Source organism: Armigeres subalbatus, chromosome 2 (assembly GCF_024139115.2).
Source record: "Armigeres subalbatus isolate Guangzhou_Male chromosome 2, GZ_Asu_2, whole genome shotgun sequence".
In the NCBI taxonomy this organism is placed as follows: Eukaryota; Metazoa; Arthropoda; class Insecta; order Diptera; family Culicidae; genus Armigeres; species Armigeres subalbatus.
Window position 1 is genome coordinate 5,971,612 of NC_085140.1, and position 11,115 is coordinate 5,982,726.

Below are 11,115 nucleotides of genomic sequence, written 5' to 3' on the forward strand. Positions count from 1 at the left end.
CAAAAATAGGAAAGATTTCTCGAGGAAATAATTCGGATTAATGCACTTGTCATAAGGCGAGTTTGTACCTTCCCATTTAATTCAACCACTTGACACAAGTGGAGGAATTAAATAAGAAGGTACAAACTCGTCTTATGACAAGTGAAGACATTCCACTAAAAAGTTTAAAATAATTTTCTTAATCGGATTAATGTTTCAAAAAAGAACAACATAATTTTTTTAAAAATTTACAATTATATTTATCAAGAATTATTTCCGCTAGAAAATCAAAGGAATTTTTCATGGAAAAGACGGATTTCTTATATTTTTGTTAACCCTGATTAATGAAACAGATATAATGGCGACGACTTTTGGCATGAAACAAAGCACACGAACTAGAACAATGAATGATTAAACGTTAGCTCAGCAAGGTTAGCTGACACAACTCGACAGCGAAAGACGGTGCATGAATCCTGGGACTGAGTAAAGTCCGTTGGTCAAACTTTGGAGAACACAACCTCTCGTTGGGACAAGTATTGTTATATTCCGGTATTCGAGGGAATAATGCTCCCCGGCACCAAGGAGTTGACTTCCTGCTTAGCTCTCAGGCGCAGGCGGCGCTCACCAAGTTGAAATCAATTAAAGAGACAAAAGCCATTGCCAGCTTCAGGACCTCACGATAATTGATAAGAAATGTGTTTTGCGCTTTTTGAGTCGAGACATAGTTGAGACAAGTACAAGAAACTGAAGACAGCCTTTTTGTTAAGGTCAATCTTAAATACATAATACAAAAATTGATCATTTCCAACCGCACTCCTCCCTATGTCACACTTTCTGTATGAGACATTGTAAATTTTGTTTATGGTTCACCACACTTCTTGCAACCCTCCCTCCAGGTGTTACGTAATTAATGGATGTTCCCGTTGGCGTGTATCCTCAAATCCTACTGCATCCTGTCGCTAAGTCTACTTAAATAATCTTTAGAACCACTAAACCTCGTATTGTAATTCAGATTTTATTCCGAGCAAAAAAAATACACATTAAAACTCATTTTAACACGGCCCTAATCAACGGCCACTATATCACAATGCCTCGCGCGCCAAAATCATCAACTTCATCAAGATCAATCTCTAATTGCCCCGACAGAAATCTCCTACGACATTATTCAAATCATTTATCTCCTAAATAAACACCATCAGCTCGCCAGTTGGTCGTTCTTTCGGTCGGTCGGGTTAGTGGCAGCCAGTTGTGTACCCTCCATTCATCACACGGCAAATCACAATATATTCAAATATTGTTCCTCGTCAACACGCGCTCGCGACCCGCTGGCTGGCCTGGTTGTTTAGAGAGTGGCCGGCCGCCACCAACCGGGCAAGCGTTGACCATTGACTCGTTTCGCCATTCATCATTCTTGGACACACGGCCGAGCGGGGCTCTCTAAATTAGATGGATTTTCTTGTTCCTTCGCCCTGCTGGTGGTATCGAAGGAGCGTTCTAAAATGTGACTGAGTAGCATATAATTTAGTAATAATGTTTTCTGCTCATCGGTTGAACTATGTTGTATATGAATGTGTGATGGTACGAGGACGGAGAGAAACGACGGAAGCACCCTTATCCGAGAGCGTTATTGAAATAAATGAAAAACAACGATTTAATTGGTGGCTGGCGCATGTCGCACGAATGACAGTCATTTTTCATGCTGATTAGCGCCGTGCCCCTTCAACATTTGAAAAGATGTGGTTCCAAAATAAAATTCAATGAATTGCTGGCCAAGATACTTTGTAAAACACCATTTACTCAAGTTCCGAACACGGTTGTAAATCCCCCTTGAATCAAAATTTTCGATTGGTTTCAGTATAGAGGATCAAGATTTCACATGAACTTTTAATTCTATTGAAGAAATGATAAGATGAAATGGACGTATAAAAGCAAGTGTTCGGAATATGAATCAAAACGGTATAGCTTGCTACTCACCTATTACTCGAATAAACCTCAGCACAGTAAAAAAAAATGAGGTTATGTCGATGGTTTAAACAAATATGTTCTGCGGGATACAAACAACGTATCCAGCCTATTGAATTGTAATTTTTATGAGTATCCATCAGCCAATTCATGTTAAATAGCATCAACCCTTAGCAAAGCACGTACAGCGGTTTTGACATAGTATCAGCTAGTTAAGTTTGATAACAACTATATGAGGTGAAAATACTTTTGAAATTATTTCGATTTTGAAGTAGAAACAGTTTTTGCCTCCCTCTTTCCACTACATATAAAATTCAGTTGTTTACTTACGCAAATCAACTTAATGAGATTCTTGTTAAATCATTAAATTATTTTTGATTGGATCATGTTCATATTTATAACACATCGAAAAAAAATTGCGTCGGCCGGGAATCGAACCCGGATCAACTGCTTGGAAGGCAACTATGCTGACCATTACACCACCGACGCTGTTATTGTTCATTATGTCTGCTCTTTTCTACTGGAATTGCAATCGATATTGTTTTTTTATATCCTATTTACTAGTCATCCTTCTGCTGTGACTTTTAACTTTAATCTGGAATTATGGTGCAAGTAAAAAGAAATCTAATGCCAATCAAAGTTCTTTCGAGAGCATTCTATGGCACAGGCTGATAATTAACTACGGAATTCATTCCACATAACCTCGAGGCACTCATTTCAAAATCAGCCAACGGTGTATCGCGTCACAGTGCTGCTGTATGTACATTCGGTGTGGAGAGCACCGTTAAGCACCCGGCAGATGACGCCGTCGACAGCCAATAAACGATGGTTAAATTGATAATAAAATTATGACAAATAGTTTCATCTCCAGCGCAAACAACGCACATCTGTGTGTCACCCTCAACAGAGTTCAAGACAGTGACGACTTTACCTACATCGAAGATGAGCACAATCTAAAATGTGAGACATCAGACATGAATAGCAATGGAGGCGCATGGTGGACAACTTGGAAGAAAAGATGTAATTGATTTAGTTCTCTAGTCTAAATATTGATAATAATAAAAGGTTACCACTGCATACTAATAAAAAGCCACTAGAATACCAATGAACAATTTGGATTGAAGTGTACACAACAGTGATTTGAATAGTTTAAGAAACTTTTGAGCGTGATCTAGTGATGTATTCAAACCATTCCATTTCACTAATATAGATAATAGATATACAAAATATATTCCACTCAGAAGCGGTTGAAGCAATTGAATAACAGAATCCAAGGGTAATATCAATACAGAATTTTGGAAATCCTTCTTAAAATTGGTTATTTTCAATATGGGGACCACCCCAATTATCAATAATCAAACCAAATGCATATCCGAATGGGATCATCGCCATTGTCGTTGTTGCCACCGTCCATGAGTCAGCGATGCACGTTTACATGCGTCCGCTGGATTTTTTCTCCACTAGTTTGCAGCAACGGCGACGTTGCTTGGCGGTCACATACTCAAACTGTGCAATACCCCTTCCGCACTACACTCAACATTCCATGCAGTCGATCCGTCAAACGAACTTCCTGGCTCACCTAAATAGAGTTCGGTGCATAACCCACTGGTGGTTGGTTCTCCCGTACGGTACACGACACACAATCATCATGTCCCCATTCCATCTCGTCATCATCCACCACCGGGCCCGAAGTTAGCAACCTAAGCTTTGTCGCGTTGTAGTCACTGCACTGTCGGTTGCCAATTGCATTGAGTACCAACTTCTCTACCTACACGTTCAAATCGGAGCTCCGTGGCCATGCATCACACCACCAAGAACAAGTCTGCAATGAGCGCGCGCGTCTTGCACAGCGAGGCGGCCACTTCCGAGCTTCTTCCGCTCCATCGTCATCTTCGTCATCATCCGCACCATCATCAGTCAGTGTCGTTGGTCGGTCATGAAATGCACCGAACAACCGATTAATTCGAGTATTTATTCAAATGAAACTTGACTCCGACTCTCGTCGGTGCTCGTGGGACAGTGTGGATTGAGTTAATTTGGGATTGAAACAGATGTTTATTTGATTTTATTTATATCGCAAATTTGTTGCTGTGCAATTTTCAATTGGACATGTCAAAAATTATTTTTACGGTTTTCAACCTCGTCCAACTTCCACCAGTGATTAATTAGGCAATACAACAATTAATTGACTTCATTGCATTTCCCAGACTCTATTGCACTCGTTCCTTTTATGGAAGATCCATACCTGGAACCTGGATTGCGGCGTGTCAGACATTATGATTTTGCAAAACAAGCTCAGCGGAATGTGTTATGACTTATGAGAGTATTTGATCCATCTGGTGACATTCCGGGACGCCCAGGGATGCTGGTTCGAAGAAGTAGCCACTTCTTGCTCAGCTCTGAAACCTTGGCTTGCGACGCATCAAACTTCATGATTTTGGAATACATGCACAGCACATGCATAGTGGGCTTCGTGTCCGTGCGGTTGGCGACGTCAATCGTCTAGACGCATGTGCTAAGGAGCGCGGGTTCGATTCCCGCCCCGGTAAGGAGGAAAAACATCGTGATCGAAAAATTCTCCACTGGTCCACTGGGTGTTATGTGACCTGTCCGTTGTCTAGTGCTAGATGTTAAGTGTTCAGTCTGTACGACCTCTGGTCGAAGACGGTGTTCCTGTCTTTATTATTAACACATTTAAAAGTGCTCCTATAGGAATTCAAGCAAACATGAGACTGTTATGCATTTATGGGCAGTAAAGAGCATTTGATTTATATGGTCACATTCTGGAAAATTCTAGCAAATCTCCTCGCCACGACGTCGAAGTTGCGCGGATGTAATTCATCGTAGATCATCCTGTCGCAATCGAGTCGTATTATCTCTTATATTGTTCGTAATTATTGGTTTTGGGCCTGCGCAAACCTCCTGTCTCGTCAGATGGCCGTCGTGTCAGATTTGTTTTGTGTCCCACCTGACACCAGGACTTGGGCTAGTGCACTTTGAGCGGCACACGGTTGCTTTGGTGGGGCCTACTTGCGGCTACATGCAGCTTTTTACAGGGCTCACTGTCAAACCCCACCACATCCTAGGCATCAAGCCCCACAACTCGCAGACGGCTTGGGGAGGGATCGTCGCTGGTAGCGACCGATACAGCTCAAATTAGTGACTTTAGTAACCAAAGCTGACGAAAAAAGGGACTAAATAGTGACTTTCAGTTTCAGTTGCAAGTTCGATGAGACGAAATTAAGCGTTTTTGGGTCGAATGAGAATCATCTTTCACTCACCACTCTTTTGCCTTAGAAAAAACTCAGAAGAGAAATGAAAATCGTACACGCTAACTTTTATCTGGGCTACGAAATGGTGAGTTCACATCCGGAAAGGAGCGCTTAACATAGCTCTGGTCCTCACAAGCTCCAAAACTCACGCTTCTACGGGTCTTTGGATGACAATTGACTGCCAGTTAAGGATTGCGTTCTTAGCTGGTAGTGTAGCCTGGGCCCTGTTGTCCTTCTGACATCAGCTAGAGTGAGAGGGTGCGTCATGTGGGGTCTGCCTAGGATGTGGTGGGATTCGATAGTGGGCTCTGTTGAACTTCTATAAAAAGCTGCATGTGTCCCCAAGCAGGTCCTATCAAAGCGACCGTGTGCAGCTGAAAGCGCACTAGCCTAGTCCTGGTGTTGGGTGGGACTTTAAACAAATTTGACCCGACTGATCGAGCGTCTGTTCACCAAGGAGGTGCGGCTCCAACAGCTTTTGTTTCGGCATTCAGTGGCTGAGTATGAAATGCTATACCCTGGAAGCTATACCTAAGATGGCAGCCCCATCCCGGTGGATAGGGAACCTTGGACCAACAACCTACTGTTCCCGAAACATCAATTTGTTTAAGAATCCGATAATGAAAGAATACGGACTGATTTTACGGCAACGACTCTTAGCGCGAAACAACGGACACCAATAGGAACCTGGACCGTTTTAACCCTAGCCCAGAAGAGTAAATTGGCCAAACTTGCCAATGTGGCACGCCGCATGAAGCTTAAGATCCTGGGACTGAGTGAAGTCTGTTGTCCAAACTTTGGAGAACACAGAACGCCGTCGGGACAAGTTCTGCTATACTCTGGTTTACGATGTGAACACGCTCCCCGGCATCGCGGAGTTGGCTTCCTACTAAGCGCTCAGGCGCACTCTGCGCTTATGAAGTGGGAACCTATAAGTGAAAGGATAATCGCTGCCAGATTTAAAACACGGGTCCGAAACCTTACTATAATCCAATGTTATGCGCCAACCGATGCTGCCGATCTGCAAGACAAAGAGAACTTCTATAGTCAACTCAATGCCGTCGTAGATAGAATTCCGAAGGGTGATATCAAGATCTGTTTGGGCGACTTCAATGCGAAGATCGGATCCAACAACTCGAACCATGAGCGCATTATGGGACGCCATGGGCTCGGAGAAATGAGCGAAAACGGAGAGCTGTTCGCAGAATTTTGTGGTAATAACGACATGGTGATCGGGGGAGCGATCTTCCCTCATCGACCGGTTCACAAGGTTACGTCTCCCGTGACGGTTTTACAGAACATCAAATCGACCACATCTGCATCAGCCGAAAATGGAAACGGGGCCTCTTGATGTAAGGAATAAACGTATTGCCGATATCGCATCTGATCATCCCCTCCTCATCGGCGAAATACGCCTGCGCATTGCGCGAATTCGGCAGAAGGAAAGAGTTGGACGACGATTCAACAGACGCCGACTGGAAGATGCCACGGTGAAGCGTGCTGCAGATATTCCGGAAGGTGACAGCGTGGAAGACCAATGGACGGCCATCAAGAATGCCTTCATCGCCACATCGAACAATCTGGGCGAACTGCGCACCCAGAGAAAACAATGGATCACCAATGAGACCTGTAGGAAGATAGAGAGGCGAAGAGAAGCCAAAGCCGCGATAGAGCGATCAAAACCAGAGGATACAAAGCCCGTCGACGATACGCGGCTCTTGAGAAGTAAGTAAAACGCTCATGTCGACGGGACAAGCGAGCGTGGGCAGACTTTCTGGCCGACGAATGAGAGAGAGCCGCAGCAACCAGGGACATTTGCCTCCTCTACGATATCTCACGACGCTTAAGCGGGGCGAAGATGAATGCAACGATTCTTGTGAAAGACGCGAATGGTCAGTTATTGACCAACCCAACTGACCAGCTGAAAACGCTGGTTCGAGCACTTCGAACAACTTTTTCAAGTGCCAGCCAGGCCATCACCACCTCGGCATGATCTGCCTAGGATCCGACGTATAACACGCGTCAATACCGAAGCTCCATCACTGCTGGAGATTCAAACAGCTATCCAAAGTATGAAATCGAATAAAGCCCCAGGGGTCGACCGCATATCAGCCGAGATGCTCAAAGCTGACCCCATGACATCCGCTCAACTACTGCATCGTTTATTTCGTAATATCTGGGACACCGCAACTTTCCCGGTCGACTGGATGCAAGGTATCTTAGTGAAGGTGCCCAAAAAGGGTGACCTGGCTGTATGCGATAACTGGCGAGGCATTATGTTGCTGTGTACCGTTCTCAAAGTTCTGTGCAAAATTATCCTAGCCCGGATTCAGGAGAAGAACGATGCGACTCTCTGGCGGCAGCAAGCCGGATTCCGTGCCGGAAGATCCTGTGTGGACCATATTGTCACGCTCCGCATAATTCTGGAGCAGGTCAACGAATTCCAAGAGTCCCTTTACTTGGTATTCATTAACTACGAAAAAGCTTTCTACCGTCTCAATCACGAGATTATGTGGGGCGCCCTAAGACGCAAGGGAGTTCCTGAGAAAATCATCGGCCTCATCGAGGCACATATGATATGATATGCAGATATGCAGAGTAAGCTCAGCGACCTTGCCGAGCGTTCCTCTTCGGCAGGTTTAGTCATCAACGTCAACAAAACCAAATCATTGGATGTAAACACGGTGACTCCTTCCAGTTTTACAGTAGCCGGGCAACCAGTGGAGAATGTTGAAAGCTTCCAATATCTTGGTAGCCAAATGGCGTCAGACGGCGGTACCAAGATCAACATAGATCAAGAAAGCAAGGGCTGCCTTTGCGAGTTTAAGAAATATCTGGAAAAACAGGCAGATAAGTAATCGCACCAAAATACGAATTTTCAACTCTAACGTGAAATCTGTGCTGTTATACGCTAGCGAAACATGGTGTGTATCAGTGGAGAACACTCAACGGCTTCAGGTGTTCATTAACAGATGCCTGCGGTATATAATTCGGGCCTGGTGGCCTCACAACTGGATCTCAAACAACGAGCTCCATCGTCGTTGTCACCAGAGGCCAATAGCAACATAAATTCGGGTTCGGAAGTAGGGCTGGGTCGGCCACACTCTACGTAGGGGCGGAAACGAAATCTTTAAACAAGCATTAGACTGGAACCCAGCGGGACATCGCAGCAGAGGCAGACCCAGAGGCTCATGGCGGCGAAGCCTCAATAAACAAATAAAAGAAGTCGACCGAAATCTAACCTGGCAACAGGTTAAAGCGATAGCCGGGCAACGCTCAGGATGGAGATCTTTCAAGTCGGCCCTTTGCACCACCGGAGGTGTACAGGATCCATAAGTAAGTAAAGTAACTTTTATCTACTCAGTGACTAGGTAAAATTGTATTACCCTTCCTTTTAATCCCACAGAAATTGTATTAAATATCAGTCGAAAACAGTACTCAAAACTATGAGTAGTCTTCCGAGCAAATCAAATTTTACGCCACTGGAAGTGAGCGAAACAGGATTATCACTCACAAGACCTGGTCGCAGTTAATAACTGTGGAAGTGCTTAGTGAACACTAAGCTGCGAGGTGGCAATGTGCCAGTGGGGGATGTAATGCCAATGAAGAAGAAGAAGATTAGCAGAGTACCTACTAAAAAAGATGCACGATTTATCAAAGGTGCCACGGAAGTTATTGGAATTTTCAGTGCAAAAGAAAAAAAAAGTACGGATCGCTTGGGTAGAAAACGAAATAAAAATTATGAAGATTCAAGTACAACGAGCCTGGGATTGAACGCTCAACCTCCTGCTTATAATGCAGGACCATGCTCTCTGAACTTTTAAATATTTTTCTTCCAAAATACGCAGATTTCCCAACTTGCTGTGCGTATTCATGAACGATTTTTGCTATGGAATTCGATAGCGCATGCAACCTTCAGAGGGGAGACTTGATTCTCTCTCTATGATATCTACCAGTGTTGTAAAATGTCATTTGCATTCGTTTGTATAATTTTCCCAGAACTTGTTTCAGAAGGTAGCTATCAATTCATGTTGTATGACGAACTTATAGCGGTTAAATGGGCCTACAACTTTGTCTAACGAGACTTTGCTGTAAATATGTAATCTGGGGCGTGGGAGGCAAAATGTCATTCAAATGACATTATGTCAAATGACACGTGACATTTTGGAGAGTTTTCACTCTCCAGCCTTTGATGTTATACTTAGAGCAATGTACCCTTGGACAAAAATATAACCCTACTCAAGCGTTATGAGTACATTCAAAATTTTGGAAGAAATTTTGCTTCTAAAGAAAGTTATGAGCAAATTAGTCAAATTACATGCAGATGACATTTTACAAGCCTGATATCTACTCAATAAATATTTTTTTAGAGCAAACCCTTCATTACATCTGTCAAATCTACAAGAAATAGCCGCTGGAGAACAAATTAATATTTTCTTGAATTTGTTTGCCAAACTTTTTTTTATGTGTTTATTATCGAGACTTTCAGCCCAAGGCTGGCTCGTCTCGTTTGCCAAACTTGTCAAGTCTCATTATATTGTGACAACTCAAAATCCAATTATCCTGAAATTGTGGTGGAATGTTGGCATTATTATCAGTGAAGATCATTTAGCATATTAACGGCTTGTGCTGTGAAAAAATGATACCATTTTGTCAATATTAGGGGAAGTTGTTCAAATTTTAGGTGGTCACTAAAAAAAACATCTTTAGGAGGGACAAAACACAGTGAATAATAGAATAAAAAAAGGTTGTCAATCAAAAAAATAACTCGCCACATAACGATAATTTGTCTAGAGGATCTATAATATAAGAATGCACTAACAATACTGCTATAGTTCTCGGTAAAACAATGGAGAATTAAGTCTCCTTCCTTCCACGTCTTCCTTCCTTCCACTACTGTATAAAGTTTAAGATTTAAAACAAAATCGGAATCGGAAGGTCTCCTGCTTGCATAACTGTATACCAATTTATAAATTGTAACGTAAAACACCTTAAATTAGCTACTGGTGAAATGCCAGTAAAAATCAGCGAGTTAAACGGCTGGCGAAGTTTCAGAGGGATCATTTTTTAAGATCCATAATTTTATTTCCGCCATGATCAAAGCATCATCCGACGGATACATAAAGTTTTATTAAGAGAATCTTAGTCAGTAGTTTCAAAATAGTTAAAAATGGTAACTTTTTGCGAGAAAAAGTGACTTTAGTGACTTGAGGTCGAAAAAAGAGACTTCCCAAGTAGCACACATGTTCCACATAGGATACTACAACTTATATGTGATCGTATGCAGTAACAATTAAGTTGCTGTAACTATTTTTGTCTGACTTGTGCTACTAGGGTTTTTAGTAACTTGCCCGAAAAAAGTGACCAAGTCACTAAAAAGTGACCCGCTACCAGGCCTGACATAGTCCCTGCTGCCCAGAGAAATTTGGAGACGCATAGTGGCTGGAAATCGTACGTACTTTGAACTCCGCAAGACGCTTCGATCGAATAGAGTTCGCCACCGTACCAAACTGACTATCTACAAAACGCTTATTAAACCGGTAGTTCTCTACGGACACGAGACCTGGACGTTGCTTGTGGACGACCAACGCGCACTGGGAGTTTTCGAATGGAAAGTGCTGCTTATCATCTATTGTGGGGTGCAGATGGCGGCCTCGTGGAGGAGGTACGTAGAATATTATATGATTACCGGGATAAAAAAAAGAAACATGGCATGTATACATTCACATTCTAGATAATGATGAAAATGAAAATAAAGCGGTTTGGATGTACAATGCATCAGTTTACTAAGTTTGTTGCTCCTTTCCTCCGCTTCAATTGAATATACAGTCGACTCTCTACAACTCGATGTTCTATTTCTCGAAATCTTTCCCTATGTCGATGGTTTCCTCAGTCCTTTCAA

The 11,115-nt window shown here is 42.9% G+C and overlaps 1 non-coding gene across 1 annotated transcript; it reads right to left on the reverse strand.

Annotated features, from left to right (window-relative positions):
* Positions 1 to 2,358: 2,358 nt before the first annotated feature.
* Positions 2,359 to 2,430, reverse strand: Trnag-ucc (transfer RNA glycine (anticodon UCC)). Its single transcript has one exon. It is a non-coding gene; the product is annotated as a tRNA-Gly (tRNA).
* Between the last annotated feature and the right edge of the window lie 8,685 nt (positions 2,431 to 11,115).